Source organism: Notamacropus eugenii, chromosome 3 (genome assembly GCF_028372415.1).
Source record: "Notamacropus eugenii isolate mMacEug1 chromosome 3, mMacEug1.pri_v2, whole genome shotgun sequence".
Classification (NCBI taxonomy): domain Eukaryota; kingdom Metazoa; phylum Chordata; class Mammalia; order Diprotodontia; family Macropodidae; genus Notamacropus; species Notamacropus eugenii.
In genome coordinates this window covers 345,812,725-345,831,701 of record NC_092874.1, presented here as the reverse complement: position 1 = coordinate 345,831,701, position 18,977 = coordinate 345,812,725, and the positions used below count along the sequence as shown (strand labels likewise).

At 37.0% G+C, this 18,977-nt stretch overlaps 1 long non-coding RNA gene across 2 annotated transcripts; it reads left to right on the top strand.

Moving 5' to 3' along the window:
* Positions 1 to 4: 4 nt before the first annotated feature.
* LOC140496860 (uncharacterized) lies at positions 5 to 18,158 on the top strand. 2 transcript variants are annotated; one of them, XR_011964420.1, is made up of 2 exons: positions 5 to 315; positions 13,851 to 18,158. It is a non-coding gene; the product is annotated as an uncharacterized lncRNA (long non-coding RNA). The 2 variants fall into 2 exon arrangements; XR_011964421.1 differs by having other exon boundaries at positions 5 to 4,563.
* Positions 18,159 to 18,977: the final 819 nt, after the last annotated feature.

Here is an 18,977-nt window from a genome sequence, read left to right as displayed (position 1 = left end):
GCCGCCTCGCCTCCTCCCACCCACCGCCTCTAGGCCCCGCCCCCAGGCGCCCGATCCCGGGGGTCAAGCTGCAATCCCGTCATGTGAGGACGCCACGCCTCCACGTGACCCGACTATGTCCGGGCGGGGAGGCGGGAGAGGCCTGAGCCCTCGGGGGTCCGGGCTGGGCGTAACCTGGAAAGGAAGCGTCCTCTAAAGCCCAAGGGACTGCCCGGGCCTGGGGTGGCCAAGCGAGGCGGTCCCGGAGCTAGTAACGCTTCTGGGTCACTGCGGAGCGGCTGGTGACTGGCGTTTGTGGCCAGAAGTGAAGGATGGGTGAGTTTAGATAGATAAGTATGGGACTAAATACACCTGACGTTACAGTGCCCAGCAGCACACACACACACGTCCCACACATTTCTTCAACGTTTCGTGTATAAATCTTCCTATTTGTGTTTAGAGCGCGTATCATTTTTGCCTGGACCTTCAAGACAATCTAGAGAATTTTTGGGCACATGTTCCAGCTCTTAGCCGTCGGAAGGTATTAAACATCTTCCCGTCAGATTTTGTACAAGTGCTGTGCTTTAATGTCTTTTGTAATTCCTAAGAAAGAATACAGTGATATAATACAGTAAACAAAACTGGCCTTAAAGGCGGAAACTCTTGGATTCAAGCCTGACCTTAGATACATCATGCTATCTGTGTGACTTTGTACGAGGCAGGAAATAACCTTGACCTCTCAGTCCTTCAAATGGTCTTTCTCAGACCATGAGTTACAGAGAAGATGCTGGCTGACCTTTCTTGGAAGAAATTTCCTCATGGATAACTTCCCAGTGAAATGACAGGTCTAATCCCTAAACCAAGGTATCCACTATATCCCCACCCCACCCCGATGATGATTCTTCACATGTATAATATAGCCCTTTCTTGAAACAAGGGAAACCAGTTATGCAAAACCATCTGATTCAAGGACCTTGTATGAGAACAGACTTAGTTTCCCGTCTCTCTACTGATGGAAGGAAATGTATTTCATCATCTGTCTTCCGTAACCAAGATTAGTCATTGTATTTAATCTTAGTTCCAGTGCATTGTTTCCAAAGGTGAAATTGACGGACCTTGGCAACATTGTTGAATATGGGGGGTAAGAGATAGTGATGAATGAAGGAAAACTCCTAGGTAGTGACACTGAGGAACTAGAAAGAATTGTGTTGCTGTCTAAAATACTAGGGAATATAGAGGGCATGGAAAAGGTGTAGGGGGAAAGATATATTGAGTTTAAGATGTCTACTATCCAGTTTGAGATGTCTCAAAGGCAGTTTGATGTGAGATTGGAGATCAGCACAGAGATTGGAGCAGAAAAGGTAAATTTGAGAGTCATCAGCATAGGATGATGAGATCACCAAGTGATGTAGTATAGACAGAGGGAAAAAAGAAGATGACCCAGGAAAAAAACAAAAATTTCAGTAGAGCAGGCAATCTATATCTACCTGTTATCCTTTGTTCTCACTAGATCCCTCACCTTTTTCACTATACATTTCCTTGCTGAAATCCTTTACACTAGTTCTTTTCAAAGTTCTTAATTTATTATATGCTTCTTACAGCCTGCCCATTATACACATTTTTATGTCTTAGAGATTTCATGACTTTCAGCCATGTAACACTTTAAGAAAATTTTTGTTTTTTTTTAAATATGGGGCCTTTGTTTTGGGAAAAACTTTTGAGATTATTAAAAGTTTTACAGTTTCAAGAACAGTCTACTCCACTGTTCCTTTTTTAATTCTGGATCCAACTTGTCCATTTGTACTATCTGTCTCAGATATATATAGACATATATATATATATGTCTATATATACACACATATATCACTATCTGTAACTAGCTAGCTATCTGATGGACTGATAGACAAGAGCTACAGGTTTTCATTTTAACTGTGTGTTATCTGGCCAGCAGATATTCTTTATCCATTCAGTTTTTCTTGTGTAGATGGTTAGGCCAAATTCCTTTAAGTGGTTATAGATCTCCTTCCAGTGACTCTACAGTATTCTGGGGGTATAAGGCAGCTAGCATGGCATCATTTACAAATATAAATATCTAGCACGCTTTACCAAGAAGGAATGCCTCCTCAACTAGGATTCTGCTTTCAGCCCTGGATCATAACCCTGACAATATCAGAATCCTTTGGTGACCAAACATCTCCTTTTTTTTGATACTTATGATCAGAAGCTTGTCAAATAAAATTATCTCTATTGTTTTAAATTTCAAGGAAACGTGAATAATTTAGATGTACAGACAATTCTTCCTTGATGTAATCTGCATCATGCAAATTAAATTTTACTTAAAAAATTATGAAAGGAATCCACATTTTAAAAAAAAATTTGTTTACTAGAGGATACTATGTTCTCCCTGTGCTCACCATGGCTGGATTGGGCACTTGGCTTGAGACTTCTGGCACTTTTAGAGAGTCACTCCAACCACCCATCAGAGCTCAAGTACTACTTGTCTATCCCTAGCCCATCATCGGTTGTCAGTGGTTGCACCCTCCATCCTTCTCTCATGTTCTTCCTCTGGAGTCCAGCCATAAAAATCCCTTTATGCAGAGCTCTTAGGACAGTCCATTTAACATCTACTTAATGTAAAGTGAGGACTGTCTGTATGGACTTTCCCCTCGCCTCCCACAGTATGGGGAATGCTCCCTGTACTTCCTCTAGTCAAAATGCACAGGTGAAGACCATATTGAGGCTCATCTCTTTTGTCTACAGAGTTGCCTTGGGATTCCTAAACTGTGGCAGCCTAAAGCTTCAGGCATTTCAAGATAAGCTAGCATACTTTTAAGGTTTTCAAAGTGCTTTACAAATACTACGAGCTTTATCCACCATAGGAAATAAAGGATAATCCCCATTTTTCAGATAAAGAATTGAAGCAGAGAGTAAGTGACATGCCTAGGGTCACACTGCTATAAGTATGTGAGGCAGAATTTGGACTTAGGTCTTCCTGACCTCAGGTTCAGAATTCTATCCACTGTTCCACTTAGCTACGCCTTATATGCAGAAGGGCCTACTGAATTAAGGTTTTCCTCACTTGGAGTTAATGTGAAGCAAAAGTAGATCTATTTCCTGGGACCAAGTTCAAGAACTTTGCCACAAATTTCAGAAAAACCTGGGAAGACTGATAATCTGATACACAGTGAAATGAGGAGAACCAGGACAACATCATATATGGTAACAGCAACATTGTGCAACGATCAACTATGATAGACTTAGCTCTTCGCAGCAATACAGTGATCCAAGACAATTCCAAATGACTCATGATGGAAAATTCTATCCATATCCAGAGAAAGACCCAATGGAGTATGGATGCAGATAGAATCATACCATTTTCACTTTTTCTCGTGGTTTTTTTTTTCCTTTTTTGTTTCTTCTTTCACAACATGATTAATATGGAAATATGTTTTAAATGATTGTTCATATATCACGTATCAAATTGCTTACCATCTTAGGGAGAAGGAAGAGGAAGAAAGGAAGGGAGAAAATTTGGAACTCAAAATTTTATAAAAAATGAATGTTAAAAAACTGTCTTCATATGTAACTGGAAAAAATAAAATACCTTTTAAAAAAAAGAAGTTTGCTCCTGAGAATGAGGCTTGGACTTTCATCCAAAATATTTCAAGCATTATTCAACATATTAGAAAAGGAAATATTACAAACAAGACCCGAAAGTGAAGCCAGACAAGAGACCCTGTCAGTCATCAGATGAAGAATAAGAGCTTTGCCCAAAGCTTGCAAAACAAAATACAGACTCAATATTCAAAAGTTAGCAAAAGCATTTTCTTACATACCAAAGATTCAGCAGTTGTTTGCTAGATAGTTTCTGCTTCAATAATGAAATGAGGAGGGCACAAAACAGGCATTGTATTCCCTGGAGGTCAGGTCATTCCCTGAATTCACATAATGGACTTCCTGGGTGACAGAAACTTGGACCAGAAATACATGCAAACTAAAACAATTTGAACAAGTAGAGAATCTAAAGCTAGTCCTTTCCATAGATAGTATGCTTATTGTATATGATATTACCAGTTGAGTTAAAGACTGGAAAAGATGTAAGCAGCTCAGAGAACTTTGTAATGCCTGTTAACCTTACTCAGAGCATGGCTATTGTCATTCGGTATTTGTGGACGATGAAACAGATAAATTAATAAGAGAATTCACTAAAAATTCTGGAGATTTTTAGTTGATTAAAAAACAAATTATATCTTAGTTATTTGTGTGAAAATTGTCCTACATAAACTATTACAAATGGATATAGGTGAAACTCAACAGTACTATTTAATCAGAAAGGCAGTGAGTCTGTCAGACTATGATTGGACATATTAAACTACCTCTCATTATCTTGAAAAACAGTTTTCAAATTTCAAAATTATCATCTTGAAAAATACTTTTAGTAAATGTATGGAATATACTTTCTTGAAGAAAGCCTACAAAATGATATTTTGTCCTACAGATATCCCTCACTGAGTCTTTGCCTGTGCCATTTTCACCTCTCCAGCTCCTTCTCCTATTGGTTCATCATGGCACATTCACTCAGAGGTAAAAGCCAGCCTGGCTTGTTTCATTTCCACTCCCTGCTGTGCTTTTGACTCTCAGAACTTCTACACCTGGCTCCAGAGAAGGAACTCTTCCAGGACCTCCCTTTTCAACTCCTTTTTGTCTTCTTTCATCTTATACCTAAAGGGCAAATACTATCTCTTCTTTTTTGGCTTGAATTTGTTATCTTCAAAGATCACCGTGGTACCCTGCACGTGCTTCTTGCCTCTTCTAGCTTGCCAAAACAAATGCTTTTAAAAAAATAAACTACTAACCATGAGCGTAGCAGCTTGTATTCTACATCTTTCAGTCAATTTTGTGGTCTCTTATCAAATATTGCTTACAAAAAGTATTGCTTTTGATACTACTAATATCCTTATAGATGATACCCTTGATGCCTGTGTGTATGATTCTCATAACCATTTTACATAGATAGGCAAGTAGACATATAGTGTGTTAGTTCTTAATATTTTCTGGGTCACTTTTTTTATTTTAATAAAGCCCAAGATTGTGTACGTACCTGTGGTAATTTCTCTTCTTCACATACCTTGTAAAGAAATTTCTCAACACCTTCATAATCTTTGTCTACCTTTTCTATTTTTCCTTTGTGTAGTTTTCTTCCCATTTTCATCCTTAAATGCCTTCAGGATGACTTGGCTTTTTTGGGTTCTCACTAGGCTTTTTTTAAAGAGCTTTTACCCTCTACTGTGTTTGTTTGATTACCTTTGGTGAATTTAAGAGAAGATATGGAAAATAGTCTTGTGGGATGGCCAGATGAGAACGTTGTTCCTTGAGGGAAACATCCTAATCAATAAGATCAGAAATCCATTTGAGTTTTATACAAAGATTTGTTTCCCTTTTATACCTTTTTTCATTTTGCCCTGATTTTGTTGATGTAGAAGCCTTTTAGTTTTAAAGAATCAAAATGACCTATTTTGTGATTTCTTCTAACATTTGATTATAAATTTTCCTCCCAACAGAATAGATCTCCTTTCATTTTCCTCTATATTTTTAATAGTATAAGATTTTACATTAGATTGGTTATCTGCTTGGAATTTATTGTGGTACAATCTGCTGGAGTAGACCTGTTTTCTGCCAAACTGCTTTCAAGTTTTCTCAACAGCTATTATGAAAAAGTACAAAGAAGAACTTACCTCTAGACGTTCTGTGTGGGGGTTTTTTCTCTCAAAAATTGGAAAACTGTCCTTCCTTGTTTCTCAGTCTGATCTTCCAACCTGTTCCACTGTTTCAGGTTTTTTTTTTTATTCTTTTGACCAGTACCAAATAGTTTTAATTATTTGTTATTATTTTGTTTAATGTTTTTAAATAACCTGTAGAAGTTTGATTTTTATAGAACTCAATCTGCAAATTAATGTAGGTGATTATTTGTATTATTTTGACAAAGCTTTCTAATTTACAACTTTAGACTGTTTAATAGTGGTACTTAACATCAATCAATCAATCACTATACATTTATTAATTACCTACTTTGTGCCAGGCACTATTCGAGGTACTGGGCATACAAAGATACATCCAGTCCATGGGGGTGGGGGGTGTACTACTGGACTACCAGCCCTAACACAGACTCATAAGTTGGGTTTCCTGGAGAATAGCTGTCTCAGATTCAACGTACTCTTTGGTTGCTCAGTCCTAAAAGCATAACTCACAAGCTCCAATTGATATATTTCTCTTTTAGTAGTCAGTCACAGGGCAAGGATAAGGGGAATAAACATTTTTATAATGCTTACAGTGTGCTAGGCATGGTGCTAAATGCTTTACGAATATTCTCTTTTTTGATCCTCAGAGCAGCTTTGCAAAGTAGATGCCATCATTATCTCCATTTTACACTTGAGGAAATAAGTGACTTGCCAGGGGTCATACAAATAATGTCTCATGCCAGACTTAAACTTAGGTCTTATTGACTCCATCCCCCATGGTTTATCCACTATGCCATCTAGATGTTTGCAGGACACAATTACCTCAAAGCAAAGGCATTTACTGAAATAGCATGATAAAATATACCACAAAACATTCTCACTGTCATCCCTGCCAGTAAACTTAGGATAAATTCCCAAAAACAAACACATCATTAGTGGAGACAGTGAGCAAGATAAGAAACCATGCATGAAGGTCCCACACATGTGGAAGGATGGGCAACACACTTCCAATTCTGAATGCTGGTGCCCTCTTGTGATGTCTTTCCACCACTCCTTGCTGATCTGTATATTTATCAGGCTCATTAGGCCTGCCTTCCCTGGGACTGTTGCTAAGCTGGGCTCATTGGGCCAACTCTTTCAGGCACCTTTCTTCAGTGGTCAATCATAATCTTCAAAGCCTTCGGCTTTTCTTATTCTAAAAATAGCAGGAAGTATCCCAATACCACTCCCTCCAGTCTTGGCTTGGTGGTACATCAGCCATCTCCTAAGCAGTAATATCTTCATATCAGTGAAGTTCTCTCTTTAAACCATTTGATGGAAGCATTCAGGGTTAGGAAACAATGTCATTCTACACATGAGTATATGTTTCATATGGATATGTGCTTCTGCTTCAAGGCACCATTGACGATGGGAGCAAGAAGACAGATATCTCTTGTCCCTTGCTTAACTCCACAAGAGGGACAATGCTAAGTCCTCAAGAGCTGAGAGTCTTCTTGACCAACATAGCCAGGGTTGGTTTCCTTGTTTGTAAAGTCTTAATCTCTCCCAGTTACCTGTATAATTGAGTAGATAGAGAAAAAGAATGGAGGCAGTTCTTAAGTGGCAAGTCCATTGTGCCTGACAACTGCTTCCCTCAGAAATTATTTCTAATTGTCCAGGACATATCTTGCTTCTACATAGTTTGAAGTTTGTTTCTTATTAAAATATGAGCTTCTTGAGGGCGGTATCTATGTTTAGTGCAGTGCCAAGTAGTGTATGTGCCTAATAAATATTCTTTGACTTAGCCTTTTTCATATGTGATTACCCAAAGGTGGAGACACACCCTTCAGTATCATTTTCTCTGTTATTTGCTCCTCACACCCTAAAAACAGAGCCACTGAAATCTGAAAAGGCCTTTTGCTCCCTACCTTGTTTTTCCGTCAAGTTGATTAGAGAACTCAGTGGATCGGTGATTCCCAGATCAAGGTTTCCTCTAGCATCTGTTTCCTCTCCCTATAAATATTTGGGAGTAGGAGGAGTTACCCCTCTCAACCTCAATTACTAAACTCACTCAAAACAAAAAAATGGATAACATAGGTAATGAGGTGTTAATACCAAATTATTTCTTTATAAGAACATACCTTTCTTTATGAGAATTAAAGGAAACACTGTGATTGGCTGAGCAAACAAATTATCTTCGCCCCTGGGGGCTTTAAATAGGTAAGCCTTGAAGAGAGGAAAGCAGGCCAGACTTGGAGATGTTACAGCCTGATTCTTAAAAAAGTCAGCCACAGGATCAGTCAGCCTAAGAGATTCTATTTGTTAAGTTTACTTAACCAGCCTGGGGAAGAAAGTGGGCTCTGGGGCTGATTCCATCTCCTCAGGGCTAATTCCATCCCTTTAGGGCTGGTGGTAATTGCTTGATGCCTCAGAGTGCTAACAAACTCCTTTAGTTTTATATCCTGAGGTTACCTTTATTAACCAGGGTGAGGTATAACCTGTACTGTCCTTAGCTGACTTTGATTTGAATGAGGGAGGGTGGTGCAAGGTCACCAGCCTCACTTTCTACTCCAGAGTCATCTGGGTCTAGCAGCCAGATATTCATTAGGATAACTGGAGATGGCCAAGGATGCAATGGGAGACCTTGGCCCTTTTAGGCTAAGGACTTTTCAGGTTCTCACTTTGAGAGAGGTAACTTCCTTTCAGTGAATAGGTCTCCTAAAGAGGTGAGTCAAGGGATGGCCCCTTTAATTAAAAAAAAAAAAATCAAATTGGGAGGGGAAGGACCCTCAGGGTTACTGGTCAAAAGAGAAACAGTTACTGTTGACATTCACCATGAGCCAGGAGGGCTCAAGACATAGCTAAGTGGTGCTTGGACAGGGACCTATTGTGGTCCAACGTATGAGCTCCAGAGTGAAATGGGTTTAAGGTTAGGTCTTTCAGAAGGAAGGAAAGGAGAGAGGTAGGAAGGAAGGAAGGAGGGAAGGAAGAAAGAAGGGAAGCTATATTTCTTTTAACTATTTCTTCTATGCTTGGGGATAGGAACCTAGGAGCAGATTTACTTTCCCAGAAGGAGACCATTCAACAATACCAGTTAAGTCTAGGACTATAGGTTCATGTGTACCTTTTGTAGAATGAGATCCCTTTGTTTGAACCAAAGAGAAGCAAGGTAGGGAGGTGGACTTCCTCTTTCTTCTCTATCAACCATGTCATCAGAGCTACTGAATCAGTAGAAAACAATGCATCCAGTCAGGAGACATATGTGGAGAGACGGTCATTGGTAGGAGGAGGCCACTTCAGGGAGTGTGATCCTTTTTGGCAGGTATAAATTATCACACAGAAAATTCAACAATTGACTCTTAAAAGCCAGTATGAGCTTCTTCCAGCATTCTCCTACCTCTAGAACCCAGCAGGAGAGACTTTCTGGGAACCCAACCCTTGAGTGTAGGTTGAGTGAGTAAGCCTGTGGGAGTACTATGGATAGAAGATAATTTTGGAGAAAAGGCACCAGAAGCAGGGGAGGAAATGGAGAGGAGGCATCTTGGGAAAAAATTAATAAAACTGAACCTTGAAAAATACTAAGGATTCTAAGGGGCAAAAGGAAGATTAATTTGACTGAACCATAATGTGTATGAATAAGAGAGCTTAGGGCCAGGTTGTGAAGGACTTTAAAAGCCAAACAAAAATTTAAATTTTATTCCAGAGGTACCAGGAACTCAAATTTAATGAATAAGGGAATTAGATGATTCTTGAGTATTTCTTGGTAAGTATTTTAATGCATTGTGTAGTTACTCTGAGCAATTTTTCTATCATCTCTTTTTTGTTAGCACTGCTGCTCATTGTTGTGGAGTTATTGTGCATCCTGTCATTTTCTCTTATCAAGAACACCATTAAAGAATTTCCCCCCTTCACCTTAAAAAGTGAGAAATAAGGTTCTTTCATGCCAAGAGGAAACTAAGGGAGCAGGACTGATGCAGCAGCCACAGAGTTAGGAAGGAAGGAAGGGCCAGCCAATCTTGCTTAATACAGAAAGAAGCAGTAACTCTTACTTCAGGCTTCATTGTTGTGGCTTTTAGTAGGCATTATCTTGTGGGGAAGTATTTCCTTTTAACTGTTATTCCTTTTTTTTTTTTTTTTTTGCTACATTTATTGTTTTAAACAGTAAGGATGGAAGTTAGATTAAACTCAACTCATCCCTCTAGTATCTTGCCTGAAGTTTAGTACTACTTCTTTTTGCAAACAAGATTTAAAATATATAGAGGAATCAGAATAACATTCCTAATCCATAAATGTGATTATTGAGTTGTCCTTTGCAACTTTTGGCTGTATGTTACAATTCATCTATGAGATTTTTTTGTAGGTTGTACAATGAGATATTTAGCTAAAATTAGAATTTAAAATTCTATATCACTCATCTTTAAAATTCTGTTGTTGTTTTTAAAATTTGGTTAACCTCTAAAGAAGAAATACTTTACAGGCATTTCCTCAATTTACAAACAAGGTTAGTTTCAAAAATTTACTTATAAGGCATTTGTTAACCTGTAACACATTTTCCTTAGAAAATTTTTGTAAATTATTCTCAGATTCTTAGACTAGCCCACAAAATCCAATTATAAACAATAATATAGCTGCATTACATTTACTAAAAGTACTGGCCATATTCCTGGGTCTGAGAACAGAGAAACCATGTTGCAGAGGGAAAAAGGGAAAGAAAAGATTTTCCCTTTTCTTTTCTTAGAAACACAAGGCCATCCTTAAGCTGAAAATTTGTTTGTCTTTAGTCTCCCACTCCTCTCACTCCCACTTCCTCCACTTTATGTAAATATAGGGTGAGGGAAGTCAAAAAGCCAGAAAGAGAGACAGACAGAGACAGACAGAGAGAGAGAGTATGGATTGGTTGAAGGAACTGGAATTAGGAACATTTAGCATGAGAAGACAAGATTTGGGAGAGACATGATAGCATCATGCAAGCACTACGTAGCAATCATGTGTCAGAGGAATTACATTTTTTCAGTTTGTCCCCAGACAGCAGAAAAAAGAGCAGAAATTGAAGAAATGCGGGTTTGGCATTTGATAGAAAGAAAAATTTCCTAATAATTTGAACCAAGAGTGAAGCTTTGAGAGGGAGTGGGTTGACCGTTACTGGAGGTCTTCAAGTACAGTCTAGCTGACGGAAATCAGACATATTGCAGAAGGAATTCTTGTTCAGGTATGTTAGAAAATCTATGAGACTTCTAGCCTTCCAATTCTTATGTTCTGAGATTCTGTAATTCCTGCATACAAGGTCCTGTTCTAAAAGCTGGAGGATATGAAGATAAATAAGACATAGTAAAAAAAAAAAGTTTAAAAAAGACATGGTCCCTGTACTTAAAAAGTTTACAAACTAAAAGTGAATATAGTAATATAGAAATAGTACTGCCACACTAATTACAATAATATGAAATAGAATATTCATTCTGAGATGGGGCTATGAGATAAGTAAGATTTCAACAGGCAAAACTTTCAGTAGACAATGATGAATGAATATTTTCCTGGCATTGAGAAAGCAAGCACATAGTCAAAAAAATTTTGATTGAAATTAGTAAAGATGGGCAGATCACATGAGAAAAAATGAATAAATATGATCTGCCACTGCCATCATCAAAGAGTTTAAACACAAAGAACAGGCTATTTGCCCAACAGTTCAAGATCTATGATGTCACTAGAAATAAACTTGGTTGCCATGCTAAAGGCAAGATTTCACCTTAATAACTTGAAGTCATCCTCAAAAATGGAATGCGTGCCAATAAAACAGAATGATGTGGAATAATTATATATAAATAAGAAACAGACCCTTCCTCCTTACCACCACACACATAAAAAGAAGAAAAGTCCTCCCCTTCTAATAAATGAATTGATTCAAACAAAAACAAATCCACATTTGTCTGCATCTGGAAATAAATATCTGCACCCTGCCTTTCCACCATCAGTAATCTGCAGTTGTAATTGATCATTACCTTTCTCAAAGTTATGTCCTTCAAATTTGTTTTCTTTTACAATTTTGCAGTTATAAATTATTAATCTGTTTATGCTCGTTTCATTCTATATCAGTACATGCAAGTCCTCCCAGTTTTCTATAACTGTCTTTTTTTGTCACTTCTAATCATTCCACAAGTATTAAATGCCTATTATGTTGCCAGACAATGTATTAGATGCTGTCAGAACAAAAACAAAGAATGAAACAATCCCTACTTGCAATGTGCTTATTACATTCTAATGTGAGAGGCAAGTACATATAAAAGTATATCAGCATAAATATAAAGTTAATAAATACAAATATATGCAAAGCAGTTATTACACAATTTGTTCAACCATTCCCCAATTAATAGGTACCCACTTTGTCTGCTGTTCCTTACCACACAAAAATTACTCCTGTATTTTTGTACACATAGGTCATTTCTTACTTTCTTTGGTCTCTCTGAGGTATAAGCAATACCACTACCCATAAATTTGTGTATGTTGTCTCATTAATGTCATTCTCTTTGATGAAATTATTGATTGTTTCTATGATTTATTATTTGACGCCCCTCATTCTTTAGGATTAAATTATTTAGTTTCCAATTAATTTTTATTCTATCTTTCCATGGCCCTTTATTAGATCTAATTTTTTATGGCATCATGACCTGAAAATAATGCATTTAATATTTCTTTCTGCTTTTGATTGTGAGGTTTTTATGCCCTAACATGGTCAATTTTTGTATAGATGCCATGTACCACTGAAAAAAAAGTATATTCCTTTTTATCACCATTCAGTTTTCTCCAAAGATCTATCATATCGAAATTTTCTAAAATTCTATTCACCTCCTTAACTTCTTTCTTGTTTATTTTGTGGTTAGATTTATCTAGTTCTGAAAGGGGAAGGTTGAGATCCCCAAATAGTATAGTTTTACTGTTTATTTCTTCCTGCAACTCATTGTTTATTGTAGCTTTTAGCAACATGAAATTTCTTTCCTTGTCTCTTTTCATTAGATCTATTTTTGGCTTTTGCTTTGTCTGAGATTATGATTGCTATCCCTGTTTTTTTTTTTGTTTTGTTTTTTACTTCAGCTGAAGCATAATATATTCTGCTCTAGCCTTTTACCTTTATTTGGTGTATCTGTTTCAAATGTGTTTCTTATAAACAACATATTGTAGGATTCCAGTTTTTAATCCACTCTGCTATCTGCTTTCATTCTGGGGATGAGTTCATCCCATTCATTTTCACAGTTATGATTATTAACAGTATATTTCCCTCTATCCTATTTTCCTCCTTTATATATTTCTCTCTCTCTCTGTCTCTCTCTCTCTCTGTCTCTCTCTTTCTCTGTCTCTCTCTCCACTTTGTTTATCCTCACCAGTGTTCAAAATTTTCTAAATTTTCTGCAAAAGTAGACGGAAGTCAGTTTCTTAAACAGTGGGTCACATGCTTCCTAATTGACTGTGTGAATGCTGAATTCAGTGTTGAGTAACTTGCAATAAAGCTGTTCCTCCGCAAACCCCTTCCAGGCTTTGGGCTGCATAACAGTATTGAGGGTTTTAATACTGAAATGCTGAGCAGGTGATTCTGTAAAAAAAAATAAAGATATAAATATTAGTAGTTAATAATTACTTAAATGATTTCATTAATAGGTGACTGGGAATCATTTCTGTTTCACTAGAATTTGGAAGCTGTTGAATTGTCCAAACCCTGCTATTTGAGTTGTGCATATTTGGACCATATATGCAGAAACATAGAAGTTAGATATAGACTTAAAAACAAGCCAGTCACAATTAGAACTCACATGCAACTACATCAGCACAATCTCATAAATACAAATAAGAAAAATTTGGAAGGAGACGCTAGGCAAAAAAAAATCTTTTATAGGCTTTTGATTGCATGCGCAATTTTTATTCACATATTATTAAAACTAGAAGAGACATGAGAGATAACCCAGTCCAGCTGTCTCATTTTACAGATGAAGAAGTTGGGAAGTGACTCACCAATGGACACATAATTACTTAGTTGTACTACTTTGTTGCATTAATGTGTATTAATTCATAATAAGCATTTTAAAGCAAATAAATGAAATTGTATAAACACCTGGAAGAATTATGGGAATGGTAACTGTTAAAAATTGTGCATAATTTTTATTACAGATTTTTCTCAACGGACTACTTGTGCCTGACCTGTGGTAGGACATTCCTAATTTGTATTGGTCTGATCAGCCACAGTTGGACACACTGAAACTTGACTCCAGCATGGTGATGTCATTTTGGTCCTCTTCCAGAATGAAGGACAACATTAGAACCCAGTGCCTCAGGGGCAGAGTCCAAGATTCAGAATGGGGAGATGGGAATCATGACTAAGAGCAGTTGGCGTGACTTGAATGAAGAAACAGCTTTGAAGTCATAAAAACTTGGCTTCAAATTCTGCCTTGGAAACATACTGGCTGTGTGACACTAGGCAAGTCACTTAACCTCTCTGTGTTCCAGGCAGCTCTCTCAGACTATATATAAATTGTGGAATAGTTGTTAGTCTGTATTGGCAGATGGAATTTCCTCAGGGAGAATTCCCTACAACTCATTTATAGATTGGATTAGGGAATTATTATTTCTATGTATTCCTTATTTTAATATGCATTTATCATTCAAATACAGCATAAGTTGCCTTAAAGTATTCCTTTATTTAAGGAAACTATATTAAGAGATATATTGAAAAGGGATATTTTGTTGTAAAAACTAGTTTCACTGACTAAATTAGGAAATTTTTATGCCCAATTAAATTACTCAATTAAAATTGATTGAACTATTAGCATTCAACTAACATTGAAACTACTAATTACCTTGAAAGTAACAATAGGAGAAAGTAATATGAGTGGTAGTTTTTATTTTCCCCTCTTTTTACCACCAAAGTTCATCAACAAGTTAGGCATCAAGCCACAACTTCCCTTTGTTTTCTCCAACTTTCTATTCCTAGCAGCTTCTGCATTCAGCCATGGAATCAAAGAGTCAGACTGAACTAACGTTATCAGTACAGTGTAATATTGTAATGTAACTATTTAAAGAATTGAAATCTTTATTCATCAAAGAATTATTCCTGGTAGCTTAGAATTGCAAACCTAAAAAAACATAGCTTATAAACCTCTTTTGTTTTCCCTTTAAAGGAGGATATTTTTTTAGTCCATCACTAACTACATGCATTTAAGAAGAAAATAAGAATTAAAATTAGACTTCAAAGCACAAGATTATTTGATCTCTCAAGGTTTGTGTTCTTATTTATAAAATAAGTCAGTTGGCCTAGATGTTTCTTTCCAGCTATAACATTTTTTTTTTGCTTCTACCATTCAGTCAATAAACATTTGTAAAGTGCCCACTATGTGCTAAGTATTAGATACAAAAAGAGACAAAAGCCAGTTGCTGCCCTCAAGGAGCTCATAATCCAATGGAAATTCTGTGACAGATAATGGGATTTTATGACAGGAGACCCAACTGAAATTAATTTGATTTAGATTCATATCAAAAAAGACAAAGAAAAGGTACAGATACACTTCCAAAGGTGCCTCATGGCATGAATCCAAGAAAAAATGAGCACATCTGTTCTTTTTGAAATTTTTGCTTCAGGATCCCAGAGCTTAATTATCTCATAGCCTTGTGGCATTAAACAATTTATAAATACAATAGGGCACTGGCCACTAAGGGTCTAGTCTGGGGAGGATGAGCAAGGGGCTCATGAATGTTTGATGAATCTTCTTCTGGAATTATTTAATAATCTGGAATGGAGGAGCCCTGCCCTTCACTCAGAGTATAGCCAAGTATTCTTTGGCTGTTTCCTGTCCATTTACTGTGGTGTCGAAAAGATTTTATTTGTTTGTTTGTTTGCCAAAACTGAAAGTGCATACAAAAGACACTAACTGGCCAATTCCAAGTGTTTTTATCTGGTCATGATTTGAGGCAGTGATTTCTGTAACTCTCCTAGAGGAAACCCTGGCACATGTCTCTAGTTTCCCTTCTCCAACAGAACAAAGAAAGCTTTTTGCTTATAATCTCTTTGAGCTCTTTTTTTGTTTTATTTCATTTTTCAGAGTTGACAGTTGACATAAAACTTTCGCTATAATCTTTCTGGGTTTTTGGTCAGCATTGACAGTTGGTGTAATAATCTCTGTGCCTCTTTCGTTTATTTTATTTCTCAGAGTTAGCAGTTGACATACAACCTCTGTAAGTTCTTTGGTATTTTCAGTGTTAACAGTTGTTATATAACCTCTATGGCTCTTTGATGATTTATTTTCAGAGTTTGACAGTAGAAAGAGGTAGCACCAGTGTCCTCTTTCCCCCACCCTACCACACACGAGTCTATGAGGGCATGATATGGTTGACTTTTTTACACTTGTTGTGTTTCATTCTTTCCTCCTCTTAGGTGGAGTGTTGGAGATGGAACAGAGTAGATTATGACCTTATGAACCTTGAAAGGTTGAAAAAGCCACCAAAGGTCCAAGAACTGGAGTTTGTTTCAGTTTGCTAACAGTTAGCTCCAGTGGTTGGGGAATTGTGATGGGGGAAATTGGCAGTGTGCCAGGACCTTTAAAAGACCAGATCCTTAATAACACACTAACAAAACTTAAAAATGCACCAGTCAAAAAAGAAATCATGAGAATCACCAGTAGATTCCTCCATCCAGTGATAGGATGAACAGAGTGACTAACATAATCCTGCAGAAACCAGCAGAAAGCCCTGCACAAAGCAGCTCCCTCCCAGGCAGTAGTAGAGTAGAAACCAGCACAGCCCAAAGCCCAGCAGGACCTAGAGGATGGTGGCTGAACCTCTTGTCAGGAGAGAGGCCTTAGATAAAGACCAACCTAGAGAAATCTGAAACTCAGTGCAAGAAATCTAGCCTGGGGGCAACTCAGGAACCCTGTGACATGGCCACCACATTCTGGACCGGTTAGGGCCTGCTCATACATTCAGGAGTGGAGGGATGAAATTTGATCCAACCAAAGAACTGGACACGGAGGCTGCTGAGATGAAAGAAACACAAGGAAAAGATTGACTTATGAAGAAATACCTTAGATTGAGAAATGGCCAGGGGGTAAATCCCAAGGAAGAGAGACCCCCAATAAGAATAAAGTCTCAATAAAGAGTGAATTGTCCTTAAAAATTAGAATGGGCAAAATAGAAAAGAACTTACTGAAACAAATTTTAAAAAAAAAATAAAAACATTGAAAAAACATAGAAGAAAATCTAAGAAATGTAATATGAAAACAACTGACTTGGAAAACACATCAAAGAGAAAAATCTAAGGATATATATATGTATATACATAAAAACATGATAAAAAGAGAAAACAAATAGCCAATATAGCAAAATTGAAGTACTTTAATCAGGGCTATTGAGTTCCAGATCAGGGTGCCACATAGCAAGTACTGTGGTACCTGAAGGGGGCTGGGAATAAGGTTTATGCAAGGTACTAAGGCAGAAGGAATGGCTGAGCTGCAGGTGGGAGGTAAATTGTTTTGCACAAGGGAATGTCCATAGAGTAAGTTTGGAAATCTCTGGAGGGGAGAATTTGGGACATTTTATGAAATAGAGGTTGGGAGTGGTAATGTCTGGTCAGCCTCAGGAAATTTGTGGATCTGGAAATGGAGAAAGGTCATCTAAGTTTGACACTATATTTCAAGAAATGAAACAGTAAAACTGTCTAAAGCTCTTAGAACCAGAACGTAAAGTGAATATAGAAAGAGTCCACTGGTTACCTTCTGAAAGAAATTCCAAATAAAAATGTCTAGAAATGTCACAGCCAAAATCTGGATTTTTCCAGTTAAAGGAAAGTAAATCTGTAAATAGCCAAAGAGTGCAGTATCTAAACAGACATAATAAAGCACCTGCCACTTTAAAGGAGAGAATTCAGAATATGATATTGCAAAGGATAAAACTTAAAATCAAGAATAACCTAACAAAAATAAAATGATCTTTAATGGAATAGAGAATTTCTAAGCATTCCTGATAAAAGGGCCAGAGTTGAGTAAATATTTGGGAATGGAAATGTAGGAAACCAAGGGAAACATAGAATGTATACGTTTTCATTGTAACTGGAAGAGGATACATGGAGATGAGTTCATTTCATGCTAAAAGGTGGGAAGGAAACAAGTGTGTTCTCAGAATTCTAATTTCTTTAAGGAAAGCAGAGAAAGGTGCTATGATAGATGGCCTGTGTGGTTTTGTTGTGTTTTGATGGTCTATGAAAAAGAAAAACATGGGAAGAAACAAAAAAAGAGAGGAAAACCACTATCCCATAATAGAAGTTCCTAAGAAGAAGAATATTTAATTATAGAGGAAGGGGTAGGAGGAATGAGCATCCCTATGATGGTTGCTTTCATCCTAACTCGTTAAAGTAAGGTGAAACAAAATTACACACCCACATACATAGATCACAGCTCCTGGGATTAGAAATACATTAAATTCAAAAGGAAAGCAAGAGGGAATGGAAAAGAGAAGAGGAGAGAGGATTTTAAGAGGGAGTAAAGGATAGGCAAGCAAAACCAACTTGAATGTTGAAGGAAAAAACTTTCACAGGTGACTAAAATAACATAAAGAAAGAGTAAAAACCTGGGATCTGGGATAGAGCAATGTGAAGAGGACTGTGACAGAATGAAATTATGTTGTTTCCTCTATGGATTGCAAGTGTCAGGCAAACTCCCTGTCTTTTATCACCTTTTTATTAGTAAAAAGGGTGAGAGCAAAGAGAAGAAAAAGTACAAGTGGGACACGATGGAGGAAAATGCACAACTAACAATCATAACTATGAACGTGAATGATACAAACTCCATAAAACATAAGAGGACAGCAGAAGGAATTGGTAAACACAGTCAAACAATAACAACAGAGAAAAACATTCCCACCCCACCCCCAAACTAAAGATTCACATAGAGTTAAAATGAGAAACTGGAGCAAAATCTATTATACTTCAGCTATAATAATAAAAAAAAAAAAACGTAGAAATCATTTCAGATGAGATAATAAATATAAATATTACAAGAGATAATAAATCAATATCAGTACTTAATATGTATGCACCACATAGGATAGTACCTAAAAACTTAAAGGAAAAGTCCTTTGAATTAGAGGAAGAAATTGACAGTAAAATTATAACAATGAGAGAATGCAGTATACCCCTTTCAGATCTTGACAAATGTAACCAAAAATAAGAAAAACATTAAGGACCTCAATAGAGCTTTAGGAACATTAGAGATAGTAGCTCTCTAGTAGCTCTGAATGAAAATAGTAATTTAT